Raw genomic sequence first — 22,385 nt, 5'->3', positions numbered from 1 at the left:
CAGCATTATCCCTTCTGCATTATCCTGGATAATAAAGATTTATCATAAGTGGCATTACGAAAAATGATCACGTACGCTTCTCTAACTAGACTGCTCTATCTTCGTCTCAGACGGAAATGTGCAATGACCACAATATCCATATCTTGACCCTCCAGTCAAAATTGATAAGCTTCTGGTACTAACGCTATCTTCTCATACCACCGCAGGAGAATTGAAATAGATCGCGCGATGTCCGACTTTTCTTCCGGGTTGTCTCAACCGAACGTCAATCAAGAGCCAGCAATTCCGTCTTCTTTTATCTTATCTATATCTGTCAGTCTTCGTCAAATAGAATGTAAGTCGTGTGAAATTTTCCTGACACATCGCCATGGGCGGTGATAACAAATCCGTTTTGGGATAACTTTTTTTTCCTATTACGCGTGAAATATATGCATAGTCGTGTTGGCGCAGCGCACGGTTAGGGTGTGTGGCCTAGAACCCACAGGTCCTGGGTCCGAATCCCATGACATGCCACCGATGTTGTGCCCTTAGAAAAGGCACCCTACACGACTTTCCTCACTTCTCCCGGGTGTAAAAATGGGTACCTGACATAGGGTGTGGAGGTAAAAAGCGGTGAAAGGATAGGGATGGGACCCACCTTCCAATACCGTGCTCTAGACACAGTGGGTAACAACCCACTGCCCCTACAGCCTCAAAAAGGCTATGGGACTACCTTCATCCTTTTATCTGCATAGAATAGACATGTCCTATTTTCGTTGTTTTTCGTGACACTGAACTTCACACCTACAAGCTGAAATTGCACTGTTTATTTATATCGGTCATATGGTATGCATTCGCTCGACACCTTCTTGTAAGGCATCACGAAATAAATACTGTAAAATGGTAAAATGTTCGCGGTACTGACAAACTTGAGTGTTCGCGATGGTTTTAATCAAGTTCGCGTTTGAAACAAGGTGGTAGGCGGGAAAGAGAGAGAACAGAATTGTTCGCGGTGGTTCTCGGTGAAGATTTCACCTCAAAAACCGCAAACATAAAACCACCGCTAGCGTTTCCACTTTTACAGTACGCTTCCGCCGCTTACTTTTACGGCGTCGTGAGCTGTGTACGTCCGACTTAACGATGTCGTGAGATGTGTGCGTCCGACTTAACGATGTCGTGAGATGTGTGCGTCCGACGCCTACGTTAACGACGCCGTGGGGCGTGAAGTCGTTAACAGCTTCCGGTCGGGCATGGTCCTTCGGCACTTTCGGCTTTATTTAATGTCTACCCGGCGCTAAATCGAAGGTAGAGACATGTAGCGATGTCGTGGCTTAGCCAGACGGAACACTGCCTTCAAACTTTTTTTTTCAAGTTCAAGTTCGAAAAATACTAATTTAGTTTTTAATACCTTTATGTATTGTTTAGGTGTGTCTGCGCGTGTGTTTGTGTTTCTGGATACTTGTGGTCACCATAACTTAATTATGGCTGAATGGATCATGATTTTTGGTATATGTGTAGGTCTTGGGAAGACGAAGGTCAAGGTCAAGTATAGGCCCCCTTGTTTGTGACCTTGGTACTGCAGCAGAACTTCGGTTTTTGCATATTTTGCCTCGACATACCATGCTATTGTTTTCATCTTTTTTTTTATACCTGATTTCTTCACTCTTTTATGCTTTATTCGAACTGTCTAGTTTTTCTGTAATTAGAATTTGTGTATTTCTGTCCCGATGATTTGCGGTTGCCCCCGGGGGCCCTTTTAAAACCGCGGTATGGTGCAGTGATAGATGAATTATTAAATTTTCCTTCACTATTTTATCTCAGAAATTGGAAGCTTAAGCTTGCCAACAGAATTCTCTTGAAATATTGAATCCCTAGCTATTTTCGCTGGCAGATTGCCATTGCATTAGCAAGGTATTAAATGCAGATAGAACCAATATTCATGTATTGCGTCTGTGCGGGCAACGGATTAACAATACTTCCATGGAAATTGGAGGTGTTGTCTGTGTGTTTGTGTGTGTGTGTGTGTGTGTGTGTGTTTGTGTGTGTGTGTGTGTGTTTGTGTGTGTGTTTGTGTGTGTGTGTATGTGTGTGTGTGTGTGTGTTTGTGTGTGAGTCTGTGAGTGCGTGTCTGTCTGTGTCTGTGTGTCTGTGCTTCCGGATACAGTAGAATCCGCTTAACTGCACCACCCATCTGTCAGCGTTTTGGTGCAATTATCTGGCTGGTGCAATTATGCGAAATGCCCAGCTGGACCGCACCACCATGGGCGAGGGGGTGTATCGTTAGTCAGAAACACTAGCACAAAGAAAACAGACGAAATTATTCAGCTATTAACTTTATTTATTGACCCTTTGCTGAAAATAAAGAAATGACTACGAACCTATTTTGATTTTGCATTCTTTCATTTTTCCATGCAATCTACCGCATTACAACACACGTAATGTTACAGGGGAGGTATTCTGAAACATCGCCATGCCACTCATGGGACAACAGTTTCTGTGTTACATTACGTAGAGTGCAGTTGTCGATTTGCGTAAATCATGTACCGCCATGAAACTTAGAATCGAAACTAAAACTTGGTTACTGATTACGGGTGACCCGTCCGGGACCTCCCATACGATTCCTATCAACGTAACTGTCAATGGAGACCGCCTTCTTTTGCTACTCAAAACAGTTTTAAACATATTGGCGGTATTGCGCCTTTACACCGGCAGGTATCGGCTCATTTGTACCGCGTTTGCCGATTTTAGCGCACCTTTTCAGTTAACTTTTCGAGGATTTTTGAAAAAAATTGGTGTAGCTATCCGGCATTGGTGACCATGAGCGGTGCAGATATGCGGAGTCACTAACAATGCAGTGAATGGGAACCGGTTTTGGATATTGGGATTCGGTGCAATTAAATGGAAGGTGCGTTTATCCGAGGTGTAATTAAGTGGCTTCGTCTACAATGCAGTGAATGGGAACCGGTTTTGGATATTGGGATTCGGTGCAATTACATGGAAGGTGCGTTTATCCGAGGTGTAATTAAGTGGCTTCGTCTGCATTTGCGGTCTAGAACCTCTGGGTGGATTGTATTGATATTTGCTATGTGGGCAGGTATTGGGAAGACAAAAGTCAAGGTCGATTTTGGGTCCCCCGATGTGTGACCTTGGTACTGCAGTAGAACTTTCAGTTTTTGTACCTTTTGTCCTGGACATGCTATGGTCTTGATTATTTTAGGCAGATAGTATGTGATATAAGGAAGAAGTGGTGTAGATTTCAGCCTCATAGCAGCTGGCTCTGGAATAGCAGGGGCGCTTTTTCACTCTGTTATCTAATTATCTTACCCGATTTATTGTACTTCTATCTGTATATTCGTATATCTGTTACCTTATATACATATCTGTTATCTTGATTTTTGGATGGTTGATAGCTTTTGATGTAAGAAAAAAGTGGTGAAGATTTCAGCCTCCTAGCAGCTTGTTATCTTGGTGAGATTTACAGATTTGTGTATGCTTTTACGCTTTGGGTTCATTATCTTTCCACACCAACGGCAAAGACATATTTCAAAATTAGTACTGCCTCACAGATACTTCAGTCTACCAAGGTTCAATGACATCAGTATAAAGATGATTAGGACTGACTGTCCCATTTTTCCTTGAGCAGTTACAAGCACCTAATTAAGCTGGCTAGAGACGGGGCAGCGTTTGGGAAGTAGAGACCCTGATTGAAAATTAAGTTCTTGATTAAAAAACATGTCCCGCAGTCGTCCTTGTCACGGATACTACAATCAATCTGTTACATTTTCAGTTTAGGTTAAACTTTGTTGTTAGGTTTTGCACAATAGCCCTTAGGCCGGCCATGTTGATTCGTTTTTATGGATGACATCCACGAGAATCAATTTTCGTCCGTTAAAACAAAACTGTTCTCGACCATACGGTAAATCGTACAAGGCAGCTGCAACAAGAGCGAATACATGCCGTAGATTGTAAAATACATCAGGAAATGTATAGTAAGGTCGTAGAATACTAACGTCAAAACAGTCCAAAAAAAGAAGACGTGAAAGAACCAAAGTGAAGAATCTATTGTTCTGTACTATACCATACTAATATGTTCAACCTTCCACTTTCATTTCATAATGAGGGCAATTGTTTGACAAAACGTTGTTTTTTTCGCACGCTCGCATCGGTTTTAGGCTTCCCATAGGATTTCATCCATATAATCAAATCAACATGGCCTAAGGTGGTAAAAACTGACAACGCGCCTAGAAACATGAATTTTCAACGAAGATAAGACAAAACCGTCGACAATCAACAAAGATCAACGGCAATCTCTGCCGTGACAAGCCTCTTAAATTTCTCATAGCAAATCCACCACTGTAAAATATATCCTCAACTTGCTGTTGCAAACCTGTCATACGACATGCGTGGAGCTTAAGTCAGTTAGTCGCTCCTGCTGTTGTCTTTGGCAAAGACAGTCCTTTGCTTCTTTTTTTATTGGGGACATGTTAAGATACGACTTCTCCAGCAAAAGAAACTGGCCCCGATATGTTGAAAGAAAAAAGAAACGCCGGTGCCGACCAGAAAGCCTGCTGTGAAAATGCTGTTAGAGTCAATTCACCGCAAGGGTTTTTAGATAACTTGGACTGTGGTTCTTTTGTGGTGTACCATTTCTGCATGACCACTAGGCACAGTTCCCTGTACTTCACAGGGATGTGTGAATTGCTTTCTTCCCAGCCCAATGACCCAATTTACAAAATGTCCAATATTCATGAAATGTTAGAACATTTTCGAACATGTTAGAACAAATGGTGACGTTATGTTTCAACATGTTAAAAAACTAATACAAATAACGTATTAGATATAAGAAATATTTCTAACATGTTGGAACACCGTAGAAAATATTTAGAACATTACGAATTGTTCTAATAACTTAGTTATCTGATTTATATTGTTATAAAGGTTTCGAAAATGTTACAACAACTAAAGGCGACAAACGCCCAAGACTAGTGGTAAGGTGTAATCGACTCTACCGTTGGTGAAGAATGGTTCTAATTCCGTATCTTGAACCGTCACGACGCTGCGTATTCTGTGTCACCACTCTCTCCATATCGATTCCTGATTTGATCTTCACTTTACCGACGACCGAAATTGCACTGCATATAATCACGAACGTGACCACGATATGATCTGGATCGGCGCAGAATGGATTACAAACAATATTTTATACTTTGCTACCTTCTCGAATATTACGCGGCAGAGGTATCTGTTAATGCACATAATCTTTTTGTGGGTTATATAATCATTTACACCATTTTCAAGCGCCATAATTTCTACCCGAACTCTGTAGCTTCTGATCCAAGAAGATGGGAAATACAGTTTTGATATATCACCTAGCTGAACATTATGGCAGTACAGCAATGGTACATTGTATGTCATCGTAGTTTGACTTACATACTATGAATGAGAAACAAGATGGCATGCATTATGAATTGTAAACATTTTTTTTCATATCGGTGACTAGTTTCATCAGGTTGGTAAGTCACTGAAAAAAAGTCTCTTTGTACACAACCAAGTGCTTTATTCACACCGACGTTTCGGTGACTGTTTGTCACCTTCCTCAGGGCAATTCTGACTGGTTCACTTTGTACTGCAGTTATAGGTGTCGCTGCTTACAGATGCGGTCCCAAAAGTAAAGTGTTTACATAACTTATCATTATACATCTTCATATATCTGGATAGCAAGTCGGAGCATTTACAATTGAATTCAGAGACACGTATGTCGTGTGCTAGCTGGAGTACAAAAGTATTGCCAGTGTAAAATGCAGAATTTACTGGGTCATTACAAGTAAGTCATTCAAAAGAATGTGATCTCATATACCTCTCGCTGTAATCTTTCAAAGCCTTCTCGGTTTTGATTTTTTAGATTTCTTTTTAGAGAATGCTATCTACAGATCAGACATTTATACAATGAAATACGCATTTCTCATAGATATATATATCTGTCTCTCTTCAAATTACTGTCTCCCCACATTCCGCAAGGTTTTGATGTATTTACAAGTGGGATAATGCAATGGTCTTTGGTACTACATTGGGAAGAAAATCGAAACTCGGCCCAATGTTTGAACTGCCATAAAGCACTTTGATGTTTTTATTGATCCACGAGTTTTGCATCATGGAATAACAGAACAGTAGTTGGATTTTGCCAAGTAGAAAGTCCTGTACATCTATAACTTAAGTATCTTTATCCGTAATAACCATGTAACATATGAATAACTGCTTTCCACTTTGACGTCACTGCAAAATAAATTACATAAGAATTACTGTACAGTAGAAGCGACAAATAATAGATTCATAACAGAATTTGAAAAACATGACAAAAGTTTCCATGTACACATTGACTTATGAGGGTCGCATTCAGGTTGCAACTGTGTTTCTATCACCTTTTCAAACTGCAGTTCACAGTCTTTCCGCTAGCTACCCTTCCCTAGACTACATCAACATGCATTAAAATAGAAACTCACAAAAATGTATAATCCATTTGATGGTTCCATGACACGTATGCATGGATCTGAGCAGAACTAAATCTTTATATCTAAACCACACATCAAATATTTTTTACGAATATTCATAGACAACATTCAGTTATTGTGTACAATTTTATGATAACAGTCATCTTGGATTAGCCTAAAGCTTTTCTTTGTTTTGAAATCCGGATTTGCAGCCGATCGCAATTCTGATATGCTTAATCTGCTGCTTTCTCTTAGCGGCGACAGTGAAAAATATCTCTTGCAATGGGCAGTCCGGACCGCTAGAGGACGCTATAAAATTACTCACGCTTTACTACATGAGATGGGCAGCTCTATATGGTCACAGCTATCTACCTCATGGAAAAGAACTTAAAGGCACCCTTGAGACGGGTGGCTATACCAACTTCCGACAAACTTTGACCCAGTGATGACGTCACACATACGTAAAAATCACGTGCTTGGGTCCGAAAGTAAAGACCAAGTGATTCTGTGGAAAATTCCGGTGAGTCAATTCTTTGAGTTCGCGAATAGTTTTTTTCACAATAGTTTTTTTTTTTATATCTTAGAGACAGTCTGTCGATGATAACCTTCCACCTTATAATTGCACATGTCCCTTAACTTATTGCATCAACCTCGGACGCAAACTAACTGCCACCGAAAGCTCTTGAGAACTTAATAGTTCAATCTTAAGTTCACTCAGTGATTTGAAGAAAATAGACCTCTTTCCAAATTGTGGCGCCATTTTAAGATCTTCTCTCGCGAGAGCATAATCTGGCGCGTGATTTGGGACGCGAGCGTCAAATTCCTTCAAACTGTCATACCGAAAAGTGTCCCGATGCATTTCGGCAGAAGAGTGAAGACTACCGACACTCCCACCACAAAGAGAGTCACTACCAGCATCAAGTAGATGTGAGCGTTCGGCGATAGCGCCTTGTCGGAGTCTCCCGCCGATATGACCCTCCCGTTAGTCAGCAGAGGGTGCACGGAGGTCCGCCTCTTCTGGAAAACTTCCGGCTGTACGTTCACCGAAGGGAGCGACATTTTCCTTGGGCGGACTTCGGGTGACAATCCCCCGTCGGATCCTCCCGATGACCGCCTCCGTTGATTTGACGTGGGGATACGCAGCAAAACCCGCATGCTGTCTTCTTGGTTTTTCACTCTTTTTCGTTCACCTTGAAAGGCTTAATGAAATCTAGGATATCTGCGTTGTCTTGTTGTGGTTCTCTTGTACAGCTGAATTTATCTCAGCGATAAAGCATCGCTAGATGAACTGTAACAGATAGAGGGATGAAGAGCGTCACCAATAAGGAATCAAACATTGATAATAGAACGGACTAAAAATAAACGATAATCAGAATATTCATGAAAATCCATGCTAAGTTGTTTTGAAGACGACCATTTAAGTTGTGTTTTTTTTTTACAGTAATGTTAATAAACAGTTTATTTTGACACCACGCCACATAACAAGCAAAGGAGCGGCCGTTCCATGGCAGCTATTGGATATATATTGTTGACACATTACAGTTCCTGAATTGTACCGTCCAGACAAAAATTACACATGTTCCAGAAAATATAAGTGGAACGGCCTAACTTTTAAAAACGAAATATATAAAGATGACACAAAAAGAATATGTGTGGGGGGCGGCCGTAGGTAGGTAATCATATCGTATTCAGATGATCCTCAAAATCGTTTTCCTCACATTCATTCACAGACTGCGACGAAAGTACCCCCTCCTAAGCCCTGCTTAAACCAGTCGTGTAAAGCATGAACAGGATAAAACGCCCCACCCTTCCAAACAAAACTGCTAGAGGTCCTAAGCTTACATCACTTTTTCCGACCACAAGAGCTGTCTATCGACCAAAAATCGTGACCATAGCTTGTCCAGAATACGAGATAACAAAATGCCATGAAGTACCATAAGAATCCGCTAGGGGGACCAAAATCTAACAATTTCAAGACCTACCCATATACCAAGTATCAGGATAATCCATCCAGGCATTTTTTTAGTTATCGTGTTGACACACCCTTACATAAATGCTACTCAGAACATAACTTTCTTGGCGACATTACACAGCGCAGTACACGCAAATACGTGTCAGAACAACACAAAGAACATGTTTGCATCCACACGACTCCGAGATTTGAGCAGGTTGTGAGTTCGCAGATAATAGCCAGTCGTGTCAACAAAGTACAGACGACAGCAAAATGCTACGGTGTCAAACGAAAATGTTCTGTTGACCGAAGTGATCTCCTAAATTGTGTACATATTTGTTCTAGTCATATCCCATTTCGAAAAGTGTTTGCCTACAAGAGAAATCTATCATAGCAGACCTTGTGAAAGTTCACACATTGCTATTCATACTAGCTCTGCATGACGCAAATTGGTTGTAAATTATTAAAAGGTCAGAAAATATGAATAAGAAAGGTAAACACATCGCTTATTCTGATTGCATACGCAACTAACGCGGACTAACAGTAACACCACTCTCTACGTTGATGAAGGTTAGACATCTAGGAAATAAGATACGTCAAATGACAGTTACTCAATGCAACTAGGATAAAATTTGGAATTCTATCCAGTTGCTTGAGTAAATGTAATTTGGAAGACCACTCTCTATTTGTTATAATTGGTTATTGCATATATATTTTCAAAGTAGTGTCTTCTAGTCTACATCTCTAAGTGGTTGTGAAATGAAACAGCGTTAGCTATACACATTTAATCTTTTTCAGCTGCTGTCACAAATGTCGTACAATAGTTTGGGGAGATTTTTTAAAGATTTGTAGCTAGACAATGACAGTCCATTTTTTATTAAATAATGTGATAAAGGCTTTTTTATCTCATTAATTCACCAGAAGAAGAAGAATTGTGATCGTTTAGCTGGCGAAATAATGCGACAACGTTTTCACCTATATCGCTAAACTGAACTAAAAACAAATAGATGGCTAACTCTAAAACTGACTATCTACATGCAAATGGATGCACAACAATATTTTTTTAACACAAGACAGCGAAATCTGTGTGGGACTAAAACACAAGAATATTCCAAAATCTCCTATCATAAATCCTCTCTGTAACCTTAAAGACACATCGACTGCGTGTGTAGTCCCTCCTTGTCCCTCTGAAACAAACCGAAGTGACTCCAGTGACAAATGAAGAAATATCACCTGCCTCTTCGATTCTTCTCCATTCCCCCTGCTATAGAAGGACGCACCACCTCCCACGCTTTGACGCATAATGACGGCACGTTAACACACACGTGAACACCTAATGGTTTCTCCGATGACAAGTGATGTCTTAACTGTGCGCACAAGGCCAGTCAAAGACCATCTGGTTTCAAGGACTACTTGGGGACGAACCAATAATGACCGCTTGGAGAGGAGGTGGAGATGAACGAAACGGAGGGTTGCGGAAAGTATCGTTTTGAGCTGCGCCTTCAGAAGTATTCAGACGAATTTTACGAAATCCATTCGAGTTTTACGAAATACATACGAATTCTAAGGAATTCATACGATCCACTACTAATAAACATACGAATTTTACGAAATTCATACAAGTTTACGAAATACATAGTAATTGTAACTACTAAGGAAGATATGCGGATTTTACGGCATTCATACGAATTTTACGGAATATATACGATTAACTACAGAGCTATAAGAAACATATGCGGATTTTACGGAATCCGCACGAATTTTACGGAATATATACGATCTTTACTATCAGTAAAATTCGTATGATTCTGTAAAATTGTCTTGATATTCAGTGTCTGTCCGTCTTTACGGAATTCATCACGATCCACCACTACTAAGAAACATACGAATTTTACGGAAATCATACGGGTTTTACGGAATATATCGATCCTTACTATTTGTAAAACCCGTATGAATTCCGTAACATTCGTATGTTTCTTAGAAGTGGTGGATCGTATAATCTTATTCCGTAAAATCCTTAGCCTGGAATCCAAACCTATCATATATGTAGCTCACGAGTTATGGCTGCCGTGTCTCCTTTCGCAAAATGGAGAGGAGACTCGGGAGCTATAATAGGTTTGGATTCCAGGCTATAAAATCCGTATGTTTCTTGTAGTGGATCGTATGAATTCCGTAAAATATGTATGAATAATAACTAGGCATCCCTTGCCTGATTTTTTTTACAAGAGACTGGGCGGCAAAATGTAGCGCTAAAGAACATAACTGGAGGCGGATTATTTTAAGCTAAGCTAAGCCAATTTGTTTTAAGTTATGTTGAAATGTAATGTATGATGATGTAATGTGTCTCGCAATTCAGCTTCATGGCTGCTAAGAGTGCAACAAATAAACCAGTCTTATTATTATTATTATTATAACTGCGCTAATCGTTGACCTGGAAAATCAGTCCAGAACTAGGACACTTTTGCTCCTAACCTACGATCCTTATATATACTGCCCTGTCCCTTAGGGCGTCTCCCGATAATGTGCTAGCCATCCAAGGATTTAATTTGGTTCCTTGTACAGAATATCAATATGTATTTGGAACTCGCGGCGTGAGCCTCGTATACTGATAACACGTTGGCCTTGTATATTGATAGTATGTGGGCGTCGTACAACATTAGCAGTCTTCATTTCATATGCATAAAAACATATTTCCGTCTCTTTAATTTGGCAAATGCATTTTACTTTACTACAAAATATTGTTGATTACACGTGTACCCCGTACAATGCCTACACATTCCCCTTATGAAAAAAAAAATGTCACTCAATTTTTGTCGATCTATGTTACTTGCTGTTATATTTGACGCGCTACATATTTTGGTCAATGTTGGTGCATTAGTAAAGTTGAATAGATGAAGGTATATTACTGCCTTGCACTAGTTAAGTCACTTAATGTCAATATTTGAACACTTTGCTGTGGCTTACTAGCTCCAACTAGCCTCCGATGCAGACTTAACCCGGCTGTTTTCTTTTTCAAGTTATTGTTTTTATACTATTATATTTTTTTCTTACTGCTGGCCAGCAATAAGAAAAAAAATATAATAGTATAAAAACAATAACTTGACAAAGAAAACAGCCGGGTTGAGTCTGCATCGGAGGCTAAGCTCCAACGGTGTTATTAGCCAACTCTAAATTATCATAATCGTTCTGTCTAGAAATAGAGAGTGACGGAACAATTCTCCATGTTGTCTGACCAACCGAAAAGTGTTTTCTTAGTCATAGAATACCTGAAAAATATATGTAACAAAAATAGACGAATTGTGAATGAAGTAGCAAAACGATAACAACGTTTGCCCTACAAAAAAGCAGACTTCTAGGTGATTGTGTCAAAGTTGACTGAAAGAATCGGGGCGCCCTCCCCCTCTCCGACTGGGGCACTGAAAACACAACCAGCTGTAGCTAATGTTGTGATTCAAAATTCACGTTCTGATGATAGGTTTGAAGAATTACATTTCCGGTACAGTAAAGGGAACTACATAGAAACTGGGAAATCCAGGGAAACATGTTGATAAACTTATAATCTATCAAAAGGAATATTCGAGTGTACGAGAGATACGGAGAAATAAACAACACATGTCCACTGTGACCTTACCAGTATATCTCTGTCGACTCTTCTCCGCCGTACCCGGTATCACTGCTGACATTTCTAGAACGGGACCCGTGTTGTACAATGATAACGCCTGCGGCCGACTAGTGGCCAAACAAGTTTACCAGCATTTGTTGTGCTTGTCCCAGACAAAATCACAGGCTGCAGAAAGCCTTCACCGCTTAGCCACTGGATCACAAGTCCAGCCACGGTGAATAAAATAAACAAACGAGGGGGTTTTGAGGCTTTTCAGGGGTACTGTCCGTGCCCTTTCTCAAGAAGCGTGCGGTTGTTTTTTCTTGTTGTCGTCACGACGTCTCGCCCAGTGGCCAATGAGTAAGAAGAACACTTCCCTTCAACCCTTGGGCAAATTCCACCCCAACCCCTGCATCGTTATACAGTATATAAATAGAATGAGGAAGCGATGTCTAAGTTGCCAAATACTACAGCGAACTTCCTACATTCATGCCACGGTCAACACAGTAAGCTGTGTACATGTGTATTAACTATCCTCCATAGCAGACTCTATCGGGCTTTTTTTGTGGGGCTTATAGTGCACTTTTTGTAGCCAGCCCGTAACTATCAGCCAGCCTGTAACCATTTTTTCTACGGGCAAAATGGTTACAGGCTGGCTGATGGTTACGGGCTGGCTGCAAAAGGTGTATCATAAGCCTACCCAAAAAAGGCCCGGTAGAGCCTGCTATGGAGGCTATGCATTAGCAGTAGTTCAGTCATTGGGGCTGTATATGAAAATCCGGTCAGACAGTAATCAAAAACGCTCTACAAGGATCAGTCACTAGTTGAAGTAAAGAGGAAGAACTACGCAACATTGGGGTGGTGTGGTCCATTTTCAAACTGACCCTCTGTTGCACTGTCTAATTATTCTACATTAAGCACCAAACCTGTTCAGCCCGCAATGGATGGTTGGAAATCCTTGTGAATCAACAGGTAGAATCTATCGTCTTGACTTTAAACATTGAGGTTCTTCTTACCTGTGTATTCCACACCTGAAGAGCTGAGACATTACCTGGCAACAGGTAGCCTACACGGTAAGTCCTTGCGCACAGGTACGGGCACAGGTATACTCTCCGGGGATTCTCCTACCACTGGAAGGCCCAAATCGTTTGTCTGCGACATGAACTATAGGGGTTGTACGTTACTGTTTCTTACAGGGTTTGGAAATATGTCAGTCCGCCTACGTAGCGATTCTTCAATGGAAATCTAATGCTAGTGGTATGCATTGTGATCATTCTATGTTGTATTATGATGGGGAACGGTGTGTGGAAAGGATGTTTGAGAAAGTAGGTCCAACCCCGCCAATGGCAGTAACGATACATCCCTTATGTTATGCTGTTTATGTCGTGCAGGACCGTCATGGATGAAGCCCCGCACACTTATCTGTTGGTCAACCATTGTCGTTTAGCGTGCAAATTTTTTGCACCGCGCTTCACAAACAATAAACAAAGCAGACGAAATGTATTGAATACGCCATCAGTCAATGTCTATTTTTAAATCCCATGTCATGCAAACATAAAAGGATCCTCGAAAATGACACGCATTTCCTCAGCTTTTGATTTCGAAAGCTATTCTTTAAAGTCAGGACAGTTTTGAAAACAACGTAAGTCCAGGATCCACCACAAATACTGTATGGTGTTATGCTGTTGACAGTCTAAATTATTTGCCCGTTGTAGAAGGCACAATAAGCGAATGTCTGCTTTTGTTACATGATATTGAAAATACAAGGATCCTCAAAAATGACACGCATGTCCTAGGCCTTTAATTTCAAAAGCTATTCTTCAATGTCAAAACAATTTTGAAAACAGTGTACGTCCCGGATCCATTACAAATACTACGGAGCCTATGGAGTTATACTGTTGACAGTCCAAATCAGCAGGCTAATTCAAAGGCTGAACACGGTACCAACTACCAATTATACTAGTATCTGATGCGTGAGCACCTGAGGCTGTTTCTGATACAGATCTACCGTCCGGTGTGAAGCCAAATTCCTGCCCCTGCCAAATAAGTGCCCCAACACTGAGGTGAGAGAAGTGTGTCACACTCTTGTGTTGACTTGTGGTAATTTTCAAGCAGAAGTTAGATCGGAATTTGGTAGGAGATGTCGCGTTGTGGAGGCTAACCCTAACCCTAACCGGAGCCTAACCCTAAACGCTAGCCCTAACCCTATCCCCAAACCCTAACTCCTCGCACGCGCACTAACCCGCGAAGCAGAAATCTGGCGGGACAGAAATATTGCCCACTCCGGTTCTTGTTGTTTGCGGTAGCTGTGGCCGCAGGTGGTTTACAGTTCAAAGATATTCAAAGGTCGGTTTCTTAGTGTCTTTTCTTCAGATACTCAACCACATCCGCCCACTAGTACTAGATACCTGGGGATAGCTTTATAAAGGTCATGAAGGTTTAGACGTCCAGGTAATAATATACGCAAGGTAACAGTTACTCAAACTACTGGATAAAATTGCGATAATGATCTATTTAGTAGCTTGAGTAACTGTTCCCTTGCGTCTTTGAAGGTTCGTTTTTTTGTTATATACAGTCTGCCGACATAACGATCAAGGGTTTCCAAAAAGTGTGTGTGTGTGTGTGTGTGTGTGTGTGTGTGTGTGTGTGTGTGTGTGTGTGTGTGTGTGTGTGTGTGTGTGTGTGTGTGTGTGTGTCTGGTGGTGAGATAGTGCTTGTTTCGAATTCTTTTTCTTCCATTCCTTTCCCCTTTCATTTCTCTCCCTCTTTAAATGGCTGTTTATAATTATACTCTGGAGGCAGGAGGCACAAAGAAACGTATTTTTCGCATTAGGCCGGTCTTATCACTAAATGAATTGATAAAAGACCGTTGTTATAGATTTACGCTCGTACAAGCTAAGTGAAGATCATGGTGATAAAAGCAGGAGTACACTTACAGTGATTCTAGAACCGGACACATCTTATCTTTATCTTCATCACCGTTAACAAGATCCCGTGTTGACTTTGGTCGCTAGAACTCCGCCCGACTCGTTCTCACATTACACGCGAGGGTACTTCACTCATCACGACTCGCGAATCCTGGCAAACACCCAGTCCCTGGGGCATACCATTCATGATTACATGGGGGTGTCCTGGCAAGGCTATTTGATTCAAAAGCCCACCTCTTCCTGGACCCGCGGCACGCTGGCGGCGTCGCTGCGGCCGATCGAATCGACAATGCACTCAACTAACTTCATTGACAAAAACGAATGTTTTAAAGCTTTGTGTGTTTTGCTGTCTTTTTGTTCATTCTTGTACGTTTTGAATGATATTCCCATTATAAAGTCAAGGGTGACACAAATCCAGTTTAGGATGCAGCGACGCAGCCAGCGTGCAGCGGGTCCAATGAGAGGGGGGCTCGAACGCTCACCCACCGTCGACCCACCGTCGAATAAAATGCCGCAGAGCCAAGCAGATACTGTCATCCGTCCTCCTATGGAAAGCAAGTGATCGAGTGTATTGCAGAAGGTTGACTTCTATACTGACGTTAAAGATACTGAAACTGTAGTATATGAGAACTTAGAAAAAAGTAATAATGCTTGCCATTACTACCTTGGTCCCGGCTGATACAGGTCGATAGATTATGATTATGAAGGCTATTTGCCAATCTGTTATATGAACATCGCCAATTTTGTCAGTAATGTTTTTGTTTTGTTCGTACAACCTTCAGACGGGCTTTCGAAGCTAAGAGAAGGAGCTTTCATTTGATTTGATTTTGAGGATGCTAAAACATACTCTCCAAGCCGAGGTTGATGGGGAAGATTGAGACCTTTTTATCCTATGTCCCTGTTATCCTATGTCGGCTCTCCCCACCAACTTCCCCAGCAACCTCTGCTTGGAGAGTAAGCAAAACATGCCGTACAACGACTAATTCCTAAAGCCTTTATTAAAGTGCTTGCGTCACCAATACCACTAAAATACAACACGTTCTGATTACAGGCAACTATCTTCTGGTGATATCTTATCTTACCGTGCACCATACCTCCAGTTCTTGATTTCTGCTGTCAGCTAATTACATTGACTTCCACTCGTGACGTCGTAGTATACCAAGTTGAAGTAACAAGAAAACAGGAAGACCCCTGAGGTGTGGTGTTTAGGGAAACGTATTACGTCATTTCCGGGGCTTTGTAGCAGGTGTGATTTCACTATCAACGTCGTTAAAAAAAATTTATAAAAAAAATAAAAACCTCAGACCCCTTAGGTTGCATGTTTGGGGAAATGATGACGTCATTTCCTGAGCTTTGTACCCAGTGTGATTTCAATATCAAAGTCCTTTAAAAAAAACCTCCTGTGTGTCGTGATTTGATAGGAACAGGGTGAAATACAACCGAGAAGGCAGAAGGGCACAGAATTTGTTGTTCCCTGTGGCGCACCTTAGGCCATGAAACGACAAATTTGTCAGCGCTATCGATAAAAGAGGGGGCGAACAGCACGTAAAAAACGAACACATGAAAACACAAGAAAACAGCCTGGTTGAGTCTGCATCGGAGGCTACACATAGAGGGTTAGTCGACCATGGTTAGCGTGAGATACGCGCAGACCGTCGAGTTGAAAATGCATTCTGCATCTAAAGGTCATTGACTTAGAACTTCTGATTGTATTGGAAGATACAAGAAAATACACACTTTCTTATTTGCTTCGGTTTTCTATGGAAGAGTTTCCAAAGCCACATGATACGATACGACTTGGTTAGCTTTATCTTTAAGCTGATGCTAATATTCAATTTTCAAGGAGCTAAAAATACTGCAGGTACTCGCCAACAAGAGTATCACCTGTGGGCCCATTCTACATGCAACAAGAGTTCTACGACCTCATACCTTCGCGAAATGATTTTGACCTTTATGACTGACGTATTAGGAGTGTTTTTCATCAATCAAAAATCATACCAGTTGATCCTCCTCACCCAAATAACATAAGTTGTCCAAACCTCCTTGTTATGATTATGAGCTTAACAAAGAAGGTTATGCTAACATTTTTCATCAATAATGCAAATAAGCTCCTTATTAGCATAATTTGATTCAATGGTGTTCACATTCACACAACTTCTAAATGCAACAATTATGAAATTGCCGTTATTTACTAGTATGGAATGATAGTAGTTTCTCATGAATTATGCAAATTAGGCCTACATTTGCATAATTTCTATCTATTGACATTCCTCTCTTCCTCAGTTACAAATGTCACATATTTGAATAGTCATATCATGGAACACAGCAGGTTTTTAAAATTGCCTCATTAATTATAATCTGATTTGCATAATTATCATCCAATCATACAAAGCATCACATAAGCTATCTACATACCAAAAATCATGACCATCCATCAAGCCCATCTCGAGTTATATTATTTTCTCATTAATTATGTAAATGAGGTTCTCATTTGCATAGCTGATATCTATTAATATTTCTCTCTTCCTCAGTTACATATGTCACATGTTTGCGAGTCCTATCATGGAAATTGATGAATGTATAAACTTTCCTCATTAATTATGCAAATTAGTTACTGATTTGCATAATAAGTATCCAATCATGTGCATCATCGCTCAAGCTATGTACATGCAAAAAATCATGACCTTCCATCAAGCCCTTCTTGAGTTATTCCCTTTCAAAGTCTGAAGCAAAACCTACCCCTGCAGTTCCAAAAAAGTTGCTAGGGGGCCCAAACCTATACCACTTACTCTCTGCCCAACGAGCTATCTACCACTCAAAAATCAGTTCCATAGCATGTCCACAACACGAGATATCATAACAGGAAGTTCCGCTGCAGTACCGTAACAAGCCGATAGGGGGCCCAACATCTAATCATTTTCAGGTTTCATCGAGACCTACCAACATACCAAATACCAAGACAATCCTTCCAAGAATTCTCGACTTATCGTGTTCACTAACAGACACACAGACATGCTCGGTATTCCCATGCTGTGGCACTGCATTAATGACTGTTCTTACTCATATAAGGCCGTGTATATCCAACTTTGGTCAAAATTTGTATGTTTCAGTCTTTTAATTGGTGTAAGGAGATATCTTTGTGGTTTGGTTTCACATGCTCCGAGTGGACTCTTCCAGGCTGGGAGTAGGTCAAAGTTGACGATTGTTTTCGTCTGTCAGCTGTTACGAGAGAACGAGCTGGTCAACTGTCTATTTTCTTTGCATGATTCTAAAGTAGACAGATGTGGCTTTCTGGTGCATAAGAATTTTTGGGGCTTGCAATTAAGGTGAATCCTTTTCTGAGCCCTTGTTTTAGTGCTTTAAAGCATTACTGCCTATATGGGCAAGCCTATCTCTTGTATCTGCCCTACAGCTGGCTGATAGCCAATTTGTCCCTGGCAGCTGCAGTACATGTAACTGACGTTTCCTGCCTGCCTCATGACCCCTCATGACCCCTCATGACCAACTTTGCCCCCCATCTACCCGTATCAATATCCCCTGAAACAATACAGCCCACACGTCGCAACCAGAACGCATAGTAAAGCATACAATTGAACACATTTTTACACTTTTCTCGTTAATTATGCAAAACACTTCGCCCAAAATCTAATCATCTTGAGATTTGCCACATACACACCGACACACCAACTACGACAACAAACCATCCAGGCGTTCTCGACTTATTCTGTTCACTAACAGACACACAGACAAGCACCATCGAATAACCTACTCGACGAAACCATTCGTCGCGAAGGTAACTAGTGAAAAGGCCGTTACTTTTTCGCTCGACAGATCAAATCTGGGATATACGTAAAGGTAGCAACTTAAACCGCTCATTTGTAACGGACTTTGGGATAGGGACTCGGGATTCTGATGGTCATATACTACACCATCCCCAAACCACCACCCAATCAATTCTAAAACCCCAGTTCGTACAATATATGTAGCTCATAGCTTCAGCGATCCAACGATTCATTGATACTCTACCCGCCCATTCGTCCTCTAGAGCCTCGGCTACGGTAGATGTAATTAATTTCCAGCCAATGACTGACGACCCGTGTTGGGATGGATTATGCACGAGACTGATAGAGCCGGGATCAACAAGTTGTACCCTTCTTCCGAGGCTTCCTGGGTGGGAAATTGGTCTGGGGCAATCAAATACATCAGCGGTAGTAATCTGAGCCAATCAGGCTTACGTAATCCTACAGGGCAGGGGACAGACCGCCAACTATTGCGAGGAAGGGGTATCCTGAGATAAACGATGCTCTGGAAGCAAAATCAAGTATGCCATTTTCATTGTATTCATCTACATATATTTGTTTTGTAACCTTCACTAGTTATAGACAATTACGTTTTCATCATCTAGTTTAGCCGCTTTTGTACCTATTTTGCACCCTGCTCTTTTATTTGTACCCTGTCCTTCATCTACGAGTATGTTATTTGCAATTAGCCTTCGGGCAGAAATTTGCAATAAACTTATTATTACACCCCCTGTCTAATCGCTACATGTACGTACTATAACGTTGTATGCTGTACAGTATTATGACGACTGTTCTGTCCGTCTGTGGTGGCATTGTTACCATTGCCGAGCTGCTAGTAGGTGGTTTCCGACTGGCTGTCAGCTTGCTTGTTCTCCGTCGATATGAAAAAATTGATATCTTGATTGTGTATTATCCTGAGTTGTACAGTACTCATGTTGAACAATGAGGTTTAATCAGATTAAACCTCCTTGGTTGGAAGGACAGATATCACAGGTACTGCATTCCATAGGAGTTACAATACAAGGCTTCATAAAAGTCTAGTACTAACCCACATTTCAACATTCTGCTCCAACTGAGTGTCACAAGGGTCTAGTTTATAACGATGGGAAGAAAACAAAGTGTTGACCTACTTAAATTCATAGAAGAGCTAAAAGCAGAAAACCAATCCTACCTTTGACCCTCAGTTTTCTCCTGTATACATCCGCTCAGGGCCAACATGACCCAACAACTCACATGTCCTTTACGCCAACTAAAACGCCAAATTTTGACCAAAATGGGACAGTTAAAAAAAAAAAAGGATTCAAGGATGTTAACTTCGGTAGGTCTGCCCTAGAAAGTAAGTAGCACAAGGCCTGGATTCTGGAATAAACTTTAGCCTACGGTCTCGACCTTTGAAAGGCATTGTATGGTTCGTGCATTGCCGTTGGCTGTAGGCCTAGAGTTACAAGAAGATGACTACATACAGCAGTCACGACTGAACATAGCCGAATGAAATTGGATCGGTGAAGCGACCTTTTTTCTTTCCTTCCCGGGAAGATCGGATCTGACGCCGAACAACGCTATCAGCCGCCGCGCCGGAAGAAACAGCTCTTATCGTCTGTTCCACTCCGCGGAACTATATCAAAGCGGCCGTATCACCCAAAAACATGCACATGTCGGGTATTAGTCTGCAAAGGGCGAGGCTGGCAGCGGCGAAATTTCTGCAGTTGAAGCCTTTTAAAAGGTGTTTAAAGCACGATGAGGAATTAACTAGAGGGCCGGCTTTCGGCTCGTACTCAAAAGGCTAATTAATGACTTTGTTGAAATCCCAAGCTCTAACGGCCTTTGCACAATTTCCAAAGGAAAGGCACGTGGGCGTTATACACACTAGTCTACTGATAGTATCAAAGGCCTCTCATGTCTAGACATCAATTCCTCTTTGCACCATTGGAAGGCAAAAGAGGGATTCTCTGTGTTTGGGCCACTTCAAAAACTCTAGGCAAATCTGTCCACCAGTCTAAAAGCTACCTGCCTAGCTAGCTACAGAAATCCGTCGTTCCTTTGTTCAGTTATCATCAATCCTTGAGCTATGTGTTAAAAAAGCGCTCCTGTAGTTTCAGGGCAAGCGGCTAGGGGGCCCAAGCCTACACCACTTCTCTATGCATCAAAAACTATCTACCACAAAAAAACAAGACCACAGCATGTCGAGGACAAAAGATACAAAAACTGGCAGTTCTACTGCAGTACTAAGGTCACAAACCAGGGGGCCCAATACCTTGACCTTTGTCCTCCATCAACTCCTCACATACCAAATATCATTACAATCAATTCACAAATATCCGAAAAACACAGACACTCACACAGGCACACACATACACACCAAAAACAATATATCCATTTTTCATGGAGGTTGAAATTGTTGCAAGAATATAGAATGTACATGCATCGCACGTTTCAACGGTAATAACGGCGCTCGCCTAGGGCATGTAGTGTGCTTACTTTCAGGTATTGGTTTTGTGGTATGATAGCCTCATGGTGTCTTTATCATTAAAAACCTCGTTTTGTCCAGACGAAAGATAGTAGCGCTTTTATTGCTAGTTTTTGCCCATGTTTACGAGCAACATAGCCGTTAAGTTGTTACCACAAAGATATACTAGTATTTAGCGGTCACGAGGAAACTGCGCTTATCAAACACCTGCAGTTTACATCAGAGTTGCAAGAAGGCGCTATGACACAGCGTTAGACCTGTGTAGACAATGACGTCACAAAGGGCATGCCCAGGCAGCGTACGCCATTTTAGTACACACTGCACAGCTCGACCTCAGCGTCGGTACGTACGTACAGAGCCATCGTCTGTCGTCCCGGGTAGTTTAGGATCAGGATGGGGAACCTTCTAGGAAAAGAGGCGGGCAAGGGTGGCTTCGAGGCCGCCGGATCGTCATCTGGGAACGTCCAGCATAGATCCGGGCCTGCCGAGCTGAGAGAGAAGGCGTTGCAAGCGTGGAAAAAGACGCAGGGCAAAGGTAACCCCAGATACTTCCTGTCCGAGGAAAACAAAGGCGTGCTACTCGACCTCATCGACTCTGTGTACTCGGTCTTGCAGGGGAGACATAACCGTAACAACATACTCCTGGTTGGTAGAAGGGGAGTCGGGAAGACAACGTTACTCTGCAGTCTGTTGGAAGCGTTGTCTGCTGTAGAGTTCGGGGGGAAGCAAATCGTGTCTGTGTACGTGGACTGCGCCGAGAGGTGGGAGTTACCGTCCGAGGCCCTGTGGAGGAAGGTGAAGAGTTTGGGGATCAAGGCTGGCGAGGAGGGAGAAGGGGAGGGTACACGGGACATCAGCGTTGTACTAGACCTGCTCTACGAGAAATCTTACATTCCAGTCGTTGTAGTGGACGAAATCCAGGATCTATACGTGAAGGTGGGAGAGACAGACCACGAGAGACTGAGGAGAAGTCGTTTGTTTGTAGAACAGATTTACTCCATAGGTGAGTCGAAGAACGCCCTGGGGTGGCTCACCGGGAGCTCACGCCTGGTCACAATCCTCGCCTTCCAACGCGACACATTCAGCAACATACTGGGAGGGTACGTACAGTACCCGTCCCTCAACGACACCAAGTACAACGTACACCGCCTGTACGCACTGAGGAAGAAAGG

At 41.8% G+C, this 22,385-nt stretch overlaps 1 long non-coding RNA gene across 1 annotated transcript; it reads right to left on the bottom strand.

The window, feature by feature from the left end:
• Positions 1-6,076: 6,076 nt before the first annotated feature.
• On the bottom strand, positions 6,077-13,477 carry LOC136441859 (uncharacterized). The gene is made up of 2 exons (XR_010756938.1): positions 13,036-13,477; positions 6,077-7,755 (listed from the first exon to the last, which is right to left on the bottom strand). It is a non-coding gene; the product is annotated as an uncharacterized lncRNA (long non-coding RNA).
• Positions 13,478-22,385: the final 8,908 nt, after the last annotated feature.

The sequence above is a fragment of the Branchiostoma lanceolatum genome, chromosome 9, assembly GCF_035083965.1.
Source record: "Branchiostoma lanceolatum isolate klBraLanc5 chromosome 9, klBraLanc5.hap2, whole genome shotgun sequence".
Lineage (NCBI taxonomy): Eukaryota > Metazoa > Chordata > Leptocardii > Amphioxiformes > Branchiostomatidae > Branchiostoma > Branchiostoma lanceolatum.
Note: the sequence above shows the minus strand (reverse complement) of the source record. Positions and strands in the feature narration are given on the sequence as shown.